Here is a 10,928-nt window from a genome sequence, read left to right on the forward strand (position 1 = left end):
TGCAGTGTTAGTTGAAATAATGTTCACAGTAGGAATTACGTGGAAATATTTTAATCTTGTAAAAATTCAATACTTAAAACCAATTATCTTGCCCTGGCTGATGAGGCTCAGTGGATTGAGTGCTGGCCTGAGAACCAAAGGACTGCAGGTTCGATCCCCAGTCAGGGCACATGCCTGGGTTGTGGGCCAGGTCCCCAGCTGGGGACATGTGAGAGGAAACCACACATTCATGTTTCTCTCTCTCTTTCTCCTTCCCTTCACCTCTCTCTAAAAATAAATAAATAAATAATCTAAAAGCAAAAACAAAAAGAAACTCAATTATCTTGATGTGAAATCCTGATATGGTGGGAATAGCTGGCTCCTGGGAGGAAACTTTGTTTTTTTCAGCATGTTTTATTTTCAATCACAGTTGACATATATTATTATATTAGTTTTGGGTGTACATCTAGTAATTGGACATTATATAACTTAATAAGTGACCATCTCAATAAATCTCCTACCTATCTGACACTACACATAGTTATTAGACCTTTGCTGACTGTATTCTCTATGCTATACTTGACATACCCATGATTATTCTATAATAGCCAATCTGAGCTTCTTAATTTCTTCACCTTTTTTGCCCATCCTCCCTCCCATCTTGCAACAATGAAAACATTCTCTGCATCTATGATTCTGTTTCTGTGATGCTTGTATTTTCTATTTTAGATTCAACTGTTGATAAATATGTGTTGCCATTTTATTGTTCATGTTTTTCTTCTTCTCCTTTTTCTTCTTCCTTGTTCTTCAAGAAGGCCCTTTAACATTTCATATAATACTGGTTTGGAGGTGATGACTTCCTTTAGCTTTTTCTTATCTAGCGTAGGCACAGTCTGTTCCGCATCTCAGTACCCCTCCTACCAGTTTCGATGTATCTTCTTTAAATTCCTAGAAGGACTTCCATTCAGCTTGATTTCAGGTGGTTGTGAATGATTGTTTTTTTGTGGTTTAGTTGCAGTTTTGATATGTGTGTTCTTTCTTACTGCTATCAAATTCAGTTAACGATAGGTCAAAAATTTAAATGTAAAAAATAAAAATAGTAGACAACATAGGTAAATTTTTTATAATCTTTCAGGTGAGGAATAATGAAAATCTTAAACAATGAGGAAGTTTTCTTACTTAAATTGTAAGACTTTATGTGGTACAAAGAAATGCAAAAAAAATAAAACTTTGTAGCATGTATGACAAATAGTTGATATCTGTAATATTAAGAGAGTACTATCAAATCAATAAATAAAAGATGAACATTATAACAGAGTATACCAAAGAACTTAAATATATTCAAGAATGAAAATGTTAAATATTAAGTAAAATGAAAATATACCAATAAGCTAACATTATTAAGAGTGAGTTTACCAGGAACTGTTGTAGAAGCTTTATATGTAATAATTCAATTAATCCTCAGAGTAGTCCTACAAGGTTAGTATTATTATTGTCACCCTTTTGCAGATGAGTAACACAAGACATTGAGAGGATAAATAACTGGCACAAAGTCAAAAAGCCGTTAAGAAATAAGGCTTGAATTTGATTTCACATAGTCAGACTTCAGAGCCTAAGCTCTTAACCAAATGCACACATTATTAATCAAAAATGCAAAGGCAAACAATGAGTTATTACTTTTTGCCTAGTCAAATGACAATGATCTCAAAGATTATCAGCACTCACGGGCACTCATAAATAGTTGGTGAAAGTTTCAAATAACAGAATCTTTCTAGAAGGCAGTCTAGCAATATGCTTCTATGTGAAATGTCTTCTCTGTATCCCTGGTATTCTTTCTCTAATAGCATATCCCAAGGAGATAAGGAATCAAACAGATGTCTACACAAAAATGTTCTTCATAGCACTGTTACTAATGGGAAGAAGAAGGAAATGGAAACAACCACAATGTTCACCAGTGCCACGTGTTTTTAAAACAAGTGTAGCTATAGACTGAATGAATATACAGCCTTAAAAATAGGTGATCTATTAATTTGACAGGGAGAGGTCTGAAGACCACTGAGTATAAATTCTAATTACAAAGCAGAATATAGGCAGTGCTTTTCAACTTTTTGTTGTTATAGATCATGAGAGGTTTATAAAGTCCACAATTCATGTGGCTTAGTGTGTCACTTATTCTCAGTGTGATAGGTAAGGGAAAGCATGGTTCCCCGTTATGAACTGTTGATGCATAGTATAAAGATATATGTACATAAATGCATACACATATATGTAGACATGTACATATACATACATACATATATATACAGGGTGGGGCAAAAGTAATTTTATAGTTGTTTGTATGGAAAATAATATAATATTTAATAAATAATACAAAAATAAATTGTTTTGCATACAACTATAAACCTACTTTTGCCCCATCCTGTATACATAGATATTATGTATGCATATACATACATGTGCATGTTTGCAAAAAAACCTCAGGATGAATCTTCACAAAAACTTGGAAAATAAATATTAGCCTGAATAATAGTATTGAGAACTATATATGGTTCCCTTTTTATATTTTCTATTTTATTTGAATTTTCTATACTATTGTATATTATCAAATTAGAAAATAAAATAAAGCTATTTTGTCTGGAAAAAGAATTAATGCCTTTGACATGTTATTCTTTAGCTGACGAGGACAAGCTTTCTCTATTCCCTACAGGCCATGTAAGTTTGTAAACACCTTACAACGAGACTTCACTTATTTCATCTGCTGTGTAACTGCCACACTTGTGGGCCATTAAACAAGGACCAATATATGGAAAACCCATGCTCCTTTATAAATGACACTCTTAAATATTAAGATGGAAGAAATGTTAACATGTTTTGTGAATTTCAAAAAGCCAACTTCCTCCTCCCACAAGAGGTAACTCCTCACATTCCTGAAGGCTTTTAGCAGATCCCTAGCCCCTGGAGGAGAAGCAGCATGCACAAAACTTCAGGAGCCACTGCCTCCGTTACACATTAAGAAGTCAATAACTCACTTCTACCAGGATTAGATCATTGATTACAACATGATCTTAACAGAAGTATTTAATGCCAGCTCCTTCCCTGCTAAACCTATTAGAATAGTACATTCTTAGGACATATCCTCCCAAGAGAGCAGTAGGGTAGATTCAAGCTAAGAAAGTTAAATCAACTCATCTTGGCCAGTAGCTTAGCAATATTGCTACTGGAAAAAAAAAAAAAAAAAGCTGTGTTGCAAAATGGGAAATCCTGTGCCCTGAGCCATTCACAGATTTCTACTGGTACTAATGCAGGCTGTGAAGCTCATGATGTGGGATTAGGAAATTAGGAAACATGTACCAACTAAAAACAGACCATGCTGTAATAAACTCAATGAAAATCCAAAGCAGATTGTTTATAAAAAAATCATCTGGTTTTTCTGTGAAAATATGCATTTTACATACAAATGAGCATGAATAAAAATAACAATGGCAAATAAATCTGAAAGTAAAATACTCCTGAAGTTAAGGGCAATCTCCATTTCAGAAAGCTATACATAATTCAACAGGGTTTAGTAAGGATAGAAATGTTAATTATACTAGAAAATCATTTATCCTCATTTAGACAAAAGTTCAATTGCAATATAACTATTAAACATGCTTATATTCTACATACAAAAAATCATTTAGTCTTTAAAATGAATAATTTAGAAATAGATGTGACTAAGAGATTTAATTCTAAATCCAGATCAGATTTTAGGCATAACTTCATAATATATAACTATTCTGGGTAACAGGTATTAACTAATAGCAATTTTATAAGTAAAGAAACTAAGACCAATGAATTATAATTGTGTAGCTCAAAGTCAAACAGTAAGTAAATAGAAAGACTGGGATAGTGCCTAGATCTTAACTTTTAAGTCCAAAACTTTTTTTCTGCATCACGCTTCCTCCCTGCTATTCCAAAGAGAAGTTTATTGTTCAGAGTGAATGAAAGTCAGTTATTCATTTAATTTAAAAATACATAAAAACACAATGTATCATTTCTTCAAGAGAGAAATAATATTAGTAGGTGGGAAATATATTACTTTTTTTCAATTAGCAATAATCGCACCTCAAATAAACCTCATTGGCTACTATACTGTCACTGCACAAAGCTGGAAATATATTTCATTACATAGGAATTTGTTGATGCCTTTTGAGTGCATTTAATTACTAAAGTAGTAAAAAGACATCATTATTAAAATCATTGGAACCATGGTGGGAGAGCAGCCTACTCAGCAAACACAAAGAATGAAACTTGGAAAAGAAATGTGGACCACTCAAGCTTGCAGGAGAGATATCACTGCAATATCCACAGGTCACAAGGCTGTATCAAGGTCCTATAAATGGAAGACATGGCAGGACATAGAACTGAAGCCAGAGTGAAAAGATTGGCTCGGGCTGCTGCAAGAGATTAGAGTGGGAAATGAGAAGGGTTGTGAGCCATCCCAAGGTCCACTGAAGAAAGAGAGAGACTTGAAAAAATAAGTATTCTAATAACTAAGCTGCTGGTACTCATAGCCAAAGCTTAATTAGAGTGAAGGGTAGGCTGATGTAAGAACCAGGTCTAAAATTATAGTATTCCAGGTTGACACGTGTCTCTCCTCCACGTGGTCCATGAACCACGTTTCTCCCACCTTTCTACTTCAATATCCCCTAGGACACTTTCCCCTTCTGCCTGGATGAAGCTGGGTGGCAGACACATCAGTTTTCAGTTCATTAGAAATGTTTTAAGACCTAGGTCCAGAAGTGCCTTACCTAAATTCTCATATATCTTATGTAAGAATTTAGACATGGACACTCCTAGCTCTCAGAAAGACTGAGATATGTAGTCTTTAGTTTATCTAGTGTTGTATAGTCTTTAATTTACCTTAGCTACAATTCTACAATTATGGAAGAAAAGAACAAATGTTTGTGAATAACCAACAGTCTCTACCTACCAACTAGTAGTCTTCTATCTTCATTGTTACTCACTTGCCCATGATTGTACCCCTCCCTCCAGAAAGCTAGAAATTTGGCAAGAGGTGTAGTTCTTTATGTGTCTGTTTGTGATTCCTACAACCTTTGTGTAGGTAATATATAATCCACAGTACAAGTTCATTTCTACCTCCCACTAAATTGCTTTGTTGTATTTACAAAATTCCAAACCAGAAAAAATCCATAAGGTATTATTTGGATGAGGTGTCTGAACCAATGCCCGGAAGAGCAAGAAGCACCCTTCACAGAACAGAATCTTAACTTGACATAAAACATATAACTGCAGTGTATCTTCTAAGTTTCTTGTCTTAATCATTAGCCTTCAAAATCTATGAAAATCTGTGGGAACACGTATTAAAGCACAGATTACTTGGATAACTAGACTTTTTTCTATAGGAGATTCAAATAATCCCTAATTATACAGAATACTTGGTTGAAAAAGTTTCAGTAAATCTGGCTATAGCTGTTTTACTAAATTTGACCATTGGAATATTGATTTTTATCCAATTCATTCAAATAAATTATGTGCACATACTATCTTAGAAAAATAAATGCATATAGACTCTGTTAAAGGCCAACAAATTCAAATTTTAGTGTGTAAAAGTTTCAACATTTTAATACTTAAGAGTTGACATAATTTTATTAAAATAGTATTAATTGAATTTGTTAAAATAATTTTAAGTTATCTAACATTAAAGAGTGTTTCTTTTTATAACCAGTTAATTACATTAACATTACATTTTAATGAAATAATTCTAATCAACATGATTAAATAATTTTGGGATTATGTTTGGAAACAAATTTGAACAAATGCAGATTCTAATAAGTAAGCTACAGGCATTCAGAGTCAAAGAAAGGTTAGAGTGAAGGTTTCCCAGTGTGTTTTCTCATGTAAAGCAAACACACAGCAGTAAAAGAACGTTCATCTCAACCTATGAGCAGTATGTGAAGTATACAAAGTGGAAAAGAATCTTAAGAAGCCAGTGAAATATCTGAATATAATACTAATAATCTTTTAATTAGCAATGAATGTAAATTTTTATTGAGAGTTTTAAATTTCTGAAAGGTGCTTCCACACACAAAACAGACCAGTTTGGTGAATTATGTGTATCTCTACTTATCCCCAGAAAAAGATAACCAGACCAGCAGCAAAACAGGCTTGAAACACACAGTGCCTGCAGATAGTTGATCCTAAATTTAAAGAGAGAAGAAACAGACCCAAAGATAGTTGTTAAGGAATTCTGGCAGAATCTCTTCAGAGAGAGAAGTTAATAGATGTAATAAATGACCCAGGGCACTGGTAGGAACAAATTATATAAATAAACTTAAGAAGAAGTTATACGAAAAACTTGTACCCAAACAAATGTGAACCTGTAATTTACCAAAGCAAACTCAGGACGGCAAGGCCTACTAAAAACTGCCCGACCTGCCCCTCCTCTGTTCTTCAGTCAATTATAGGAGCATCCTCTTAAGCTGTCACTTTTACAAATGTAAGCAAAATAATTTTGCAAAGGGATATTTTGTCTTATTAAACACTGCCTCCAATACATAGTCCAGATTTCCCTCTGAGCTTCAAGAAAAAGTAAATGAATATTGAAGCAGAACATTTACTTTAGATTTTTCTCTTCTTTTTTTTTAAGATTGCAGAACTTGCATGTCAGTTTCTGCTGTGTCATTTTACTTTATTTTTAATTTTTTATTGAATTTATTGGCATGCCATTGGTTAATAAAATTATATAGGTTTCAGGTGTACAATTCTATAATACATCATCTGTATATTATAGTGTGTGTTCACCACCCCAAGTCATCTCCCTCCATCACATTTTTCCCCATTTACCTCTTCTGCCTTCCCCCACTCCCTTTCCCTCTGGTATCACCATACTGTCTGTGTCTGTGAGTATTTTTTCTTTGCTCAAACCCCTCACCTTCTTCACCCAGTGCTCCAACCTGCACCCACCCCCAACAGCTGTCAGACTGTTCTCTGTATCTATGATTCTCTGTCTGTTGTTTGTTAGTTTATTTTGTTTATTAGATTCCACGTATAAGTGAAATCATATAGTACTTGTGTTATTTTGATTGGCTTATTTTACTTAGCATATTACTCTCCAGGTCCACCAATGCTGTTACAAAAAGGAAGATTTCTTTCTTTGTATCACTGAGTAGTTTTCCACTGTGCAAATGTATCACAGCTTTTTTTATCAGCTCATCTACTGATGGGCACTTGAGCTGATTCCAAATCATTGCTATTATAAATAATGCTACAGTCAACATGGGGTGCAAATATTCTTTTGAATTAGTGTTTTGGGTTCCTTCAGATACATTCTCAGAAGTGGAATTGCTGGGTCATAAGGCAGTTCCATTTTTAATTTTTTTAGGTAACTCCATACTACTTTCCACAGTGGCTGTACCAATCTGCATTCTCACCAGCAGTTTACTAGGGTTCCCTTTTCTTCACATCCTCGCCAACACTTGTTTGTTGATGTATTGATGATAGTCATTCTGACAGGTGTGAGGTGATATCTCACTGTGGTTTTAATGTGGATTTCTCTGATAATTAGTGACATTGAATAGACACATCTTTTTACGTGTCTATTGGCCTCTTTGGAGAAATGTCTATTCAGGTCTTGTGCCCATTTTTAAATTGGGTTATTTGGTTGTTTGGTGTTGAGTTTTGTAAGTTCTTTATAAATTTTGGATATTAACCTCTTATCAAATGTCTTGGTGAATATGTTCTATTCAGTGTGTTGTCTTTCCATTTGTTGATGGTTTTCTTTGCTGTTCAAAAACTTTTCAGTCTGATATAGTCTCATATGTTTATTTTTCTTCTTTCATTTTCCTTGCCCAAAGTGATATATCAAAAAAAATATTGCTATGAGGAATGTCCAAGACTTTACTGACTGTATTTTCTTCTAGGATTTTTGTGGTTTCAAGTCTAACATTTAATTTTTTTATCCACTTTGAGTTTATTCTTGTGTATGGAGTAAGAAGGTGATCTAGTTTCTTTTGTTTTTTCTTTTTTTTCTGTTCAATTTTCCCAACACTATTTAATGAACAGACTATCTTTACCCTATTGTATATGTTTGCTTTCTTCATCAAATATTAATTGACCATAAAGGTGTTGGTATATCTCTGGGCTTTCTATTCTGTTTCATTAATCTACATGTCTGTTATTATGCTAGAGTTTTTTTTATTTAAATTATCATTACCATGGGCTCTTAAATAACTTAACAATCAGTTTGCTTTGCAAATCTAAAACAGAACTCTTTAAGATAAATTTTAACTCACTACAAATCATAAAATTACTCCATATAAAGTCTGTTTATTAAATGTGTTAAACTATTTTTATAGTCCCTTTAAATTTATGAAAAGACAAAGAATTACCTGGCAGAAATACCTGCAAAAGCAATTTCCATAATTTAAAAAATCACCTTACGCTAAAAAAAAATAGAAAGTACACCAAGAATATCTGAAATAACCAAGGCTGGGAATTGAATTAGTAAGTCTGACATGAGCCAAGATGATGTCATTTTATGTGGAGCCATCCTTAAGACAAAGATTACAGCCCTAAACTTTATCTATTAGACTTTCATTATTTTGGCTAATTCTAAGAGGAAATGTTTCAGACTTCTTCATCTCCTGATTACAAGGAATTTAATAACTTATTGGGACATTCAACAGCACATAGCCCTTTTCCCATTTTTGGATGCAAACAAGTTCCTGAAAATAAATATGGTTACAAATTAGTACAGCTCCCAGCAAAAAATTATAAGATTAATGTTTTAACATCTCTGAAATATACTTGTTCATTTTTGATATTTTAGCTGTGCACACAACATAGCTCTCCCTGAAAGTAACTACATATATCCAGGTTAGCTTTGTAACACCTCACACTGCCACATTAAGTCATTAGGAATGTTATTTAGTGACAAATAACTTGTTTCTGTCAAACAACAAAGATTTCCCAAAGTTGCACTGTTGCATCAACAACTGGACATTATTAATTTTTTCCTATGAGAACCTCAGTAGAAACTCTGCAAAGCTTCAGAGTTCCAACAGGACTCTGGAACATTCTAGAAAGGCTACTTTCTGAATGTATAGCTGTAACCTCTCTTAACTCTTTGGTTACTGTACAGATAAACTCTGTGTGTGTGTGTGTGTGTGTGTGCACGCCCGCGCGCACGCACTGCTCCATAGCTTCACTTTGTTGGTGCACATCAGGTGGTTACCAGTTTCAAAGAAGATATCACGTCAGAATATTTTGTGACAAGTCTTTAGCCTGTGAATCTGTGGTGATTAGACATTGATTTTCTTCCCTTATTTTCACAACCATAGCTGAAATTGAATTATTTTGAACCTCTGGCTACTCACCAAGCCAACTACCCATGAACACACAACACAACACAGACAGAAAGCAGTTTAGTCATCTAAAATGTCTACTTATAAATAGATATGCCAACTTAATTTATTAGGAGGTTGTAATCAAAATTAAGCTCTTATAAGTCTCTAAAGAATCCTTATTATTTTGGATACAAAACCAACCCAAAACATGATACATATATAATATTTTCCACTTGTGTCATACTGACACAGACACTGGCCTGCAGTGTCCACAGCATCATGGAAGAGACATGAGACATTCACACAGACTACCGAGTCCTGTGTGGAGGAAAAAAGATGGCCCAGCCACCCTCTCAAGGGGAGGGTATCTCGGAGTGGCCTGGCCACTCTCTCAAAGGAGAGCACCCCAATCCTTCCCTTCACAGGGTTTTTATTGGGTTTCAATTTGCACAGGAATACAGGTAAAGTTCATCAATCACTGTCAGGCAGTAAGGATCAAACAACAGAATTATCTGTTGTTTGTTTAGTTCAAAGAACTAAAAAGGGTTCCCACTGAGTTGGGGTCTTATCACCTAAAAAACTACAGAACTTGAGGAGCTAAATTCATTTCCTGCCCAGGCCTTCAAAATCTAATTAAGAGCATCCTCAGTAAGCAGGTTTCACTGGAATTTACATATTCCTTTTTCAGGTCTGATCATCCCGGGAAGTCCGCAGTCCCCAGTATGGATTGCACCACCCCTTGTTATTGTCACAGGCTTGAGTGGGGCAGAGGAGACAAAGGTAGCCAGGAGATTTGGATGTCTCTCAGGCAGAATGAGGACCCAGGCTTTGTCAAAGCCAAGGGGCGAGGGGCAATCACCCCCTTTTTCCACAGCCCCACAAGTCCTTCCCTGGGGCCTCCACGTGATCATGCCTGTTTTAGGTAATTCCTCCCTTGGGAAATCTTACCCGTCATAGATTAACTGACCAAGCACTGGGGGACAGGCAAGGAGCAGGAGCAGCGCTCCTGCCAGGGAAATAAGCTTATCTCCTTAGTGTCTCCTGGTCTGGAGGTCTCTCACTCAGACTTAGCCACGGGGGGGGTTACAACTTCCTGAGACCAGGCAGGGCAGACCCAACATCATACAAGTTACTTAGGAGATAAAGATGTTACACATGACTGTTTTGAGGCATTGGTTTCTTCACTGATTTTGAGGAACAAAGGAAAAAATATTGGTAACGGGCTTCCGTCTGGATTTCACACAGCCTAAAGTCTGTGTTATTCTGAACAAAACAGATCTTGGAAGTGGTCAGATTTTCCTCATTGCTTTTCTGACAGGTGTGACATGATACTGCTAAAATATATATTTAAATGCAGTAATGCAAGAAAAATCATAAGTTATATAGTTTGTATTTTACAAACCCAAATCTATTTGATGTGTATGTGCTCTCCTCATAAAAGAAGAATAAAATGCAATTTAAGGCTAGCTAGGTGGCTCAGTTGGTTGGAGCATTGTCCCATACACCAAAAGTTTGCATATTTCATTCTTGGTCAGGGCACATACCTAGGTTGTGGGTTCAATACCTGGGACACATACAGGAGGCAACCAATTCATGTCTCTC

At 35.1% G+C, this 10,928-nt stretch overlaps 1 pseudogene; it reads right to left on the reverse strand.

Annotated features, from left to right (window-relative positions):
- Positions 1-3,977: 3,977 nt before the first annotated feature.
- LOC123806991 lies at positions 3,978-4,128 on the reverse strand (annotated as a pseudogene).
- Positions 4,129-10,928: the final 6,800 nt, after the last annotated feature.

The sequence above is a fragment of the Phyllostomus hastatus genome, unplaced genomic scaffold, assembly GCF_019186645.2.
Source record: "Phyllostomus hastatus isolate PE091 unplaced genomic scaffold, TTU_PhHast_1.1 phas_scaffold_39, whole genome shotgun sequence".
NCBI classification, from domain to species: domain Eukaryota; kingdom Metazoa; phylum Chordata; class Mammalia; order Chiroptera; family Phyllostomidae; genus Phyllostomus; species Phyllostomus hastatus.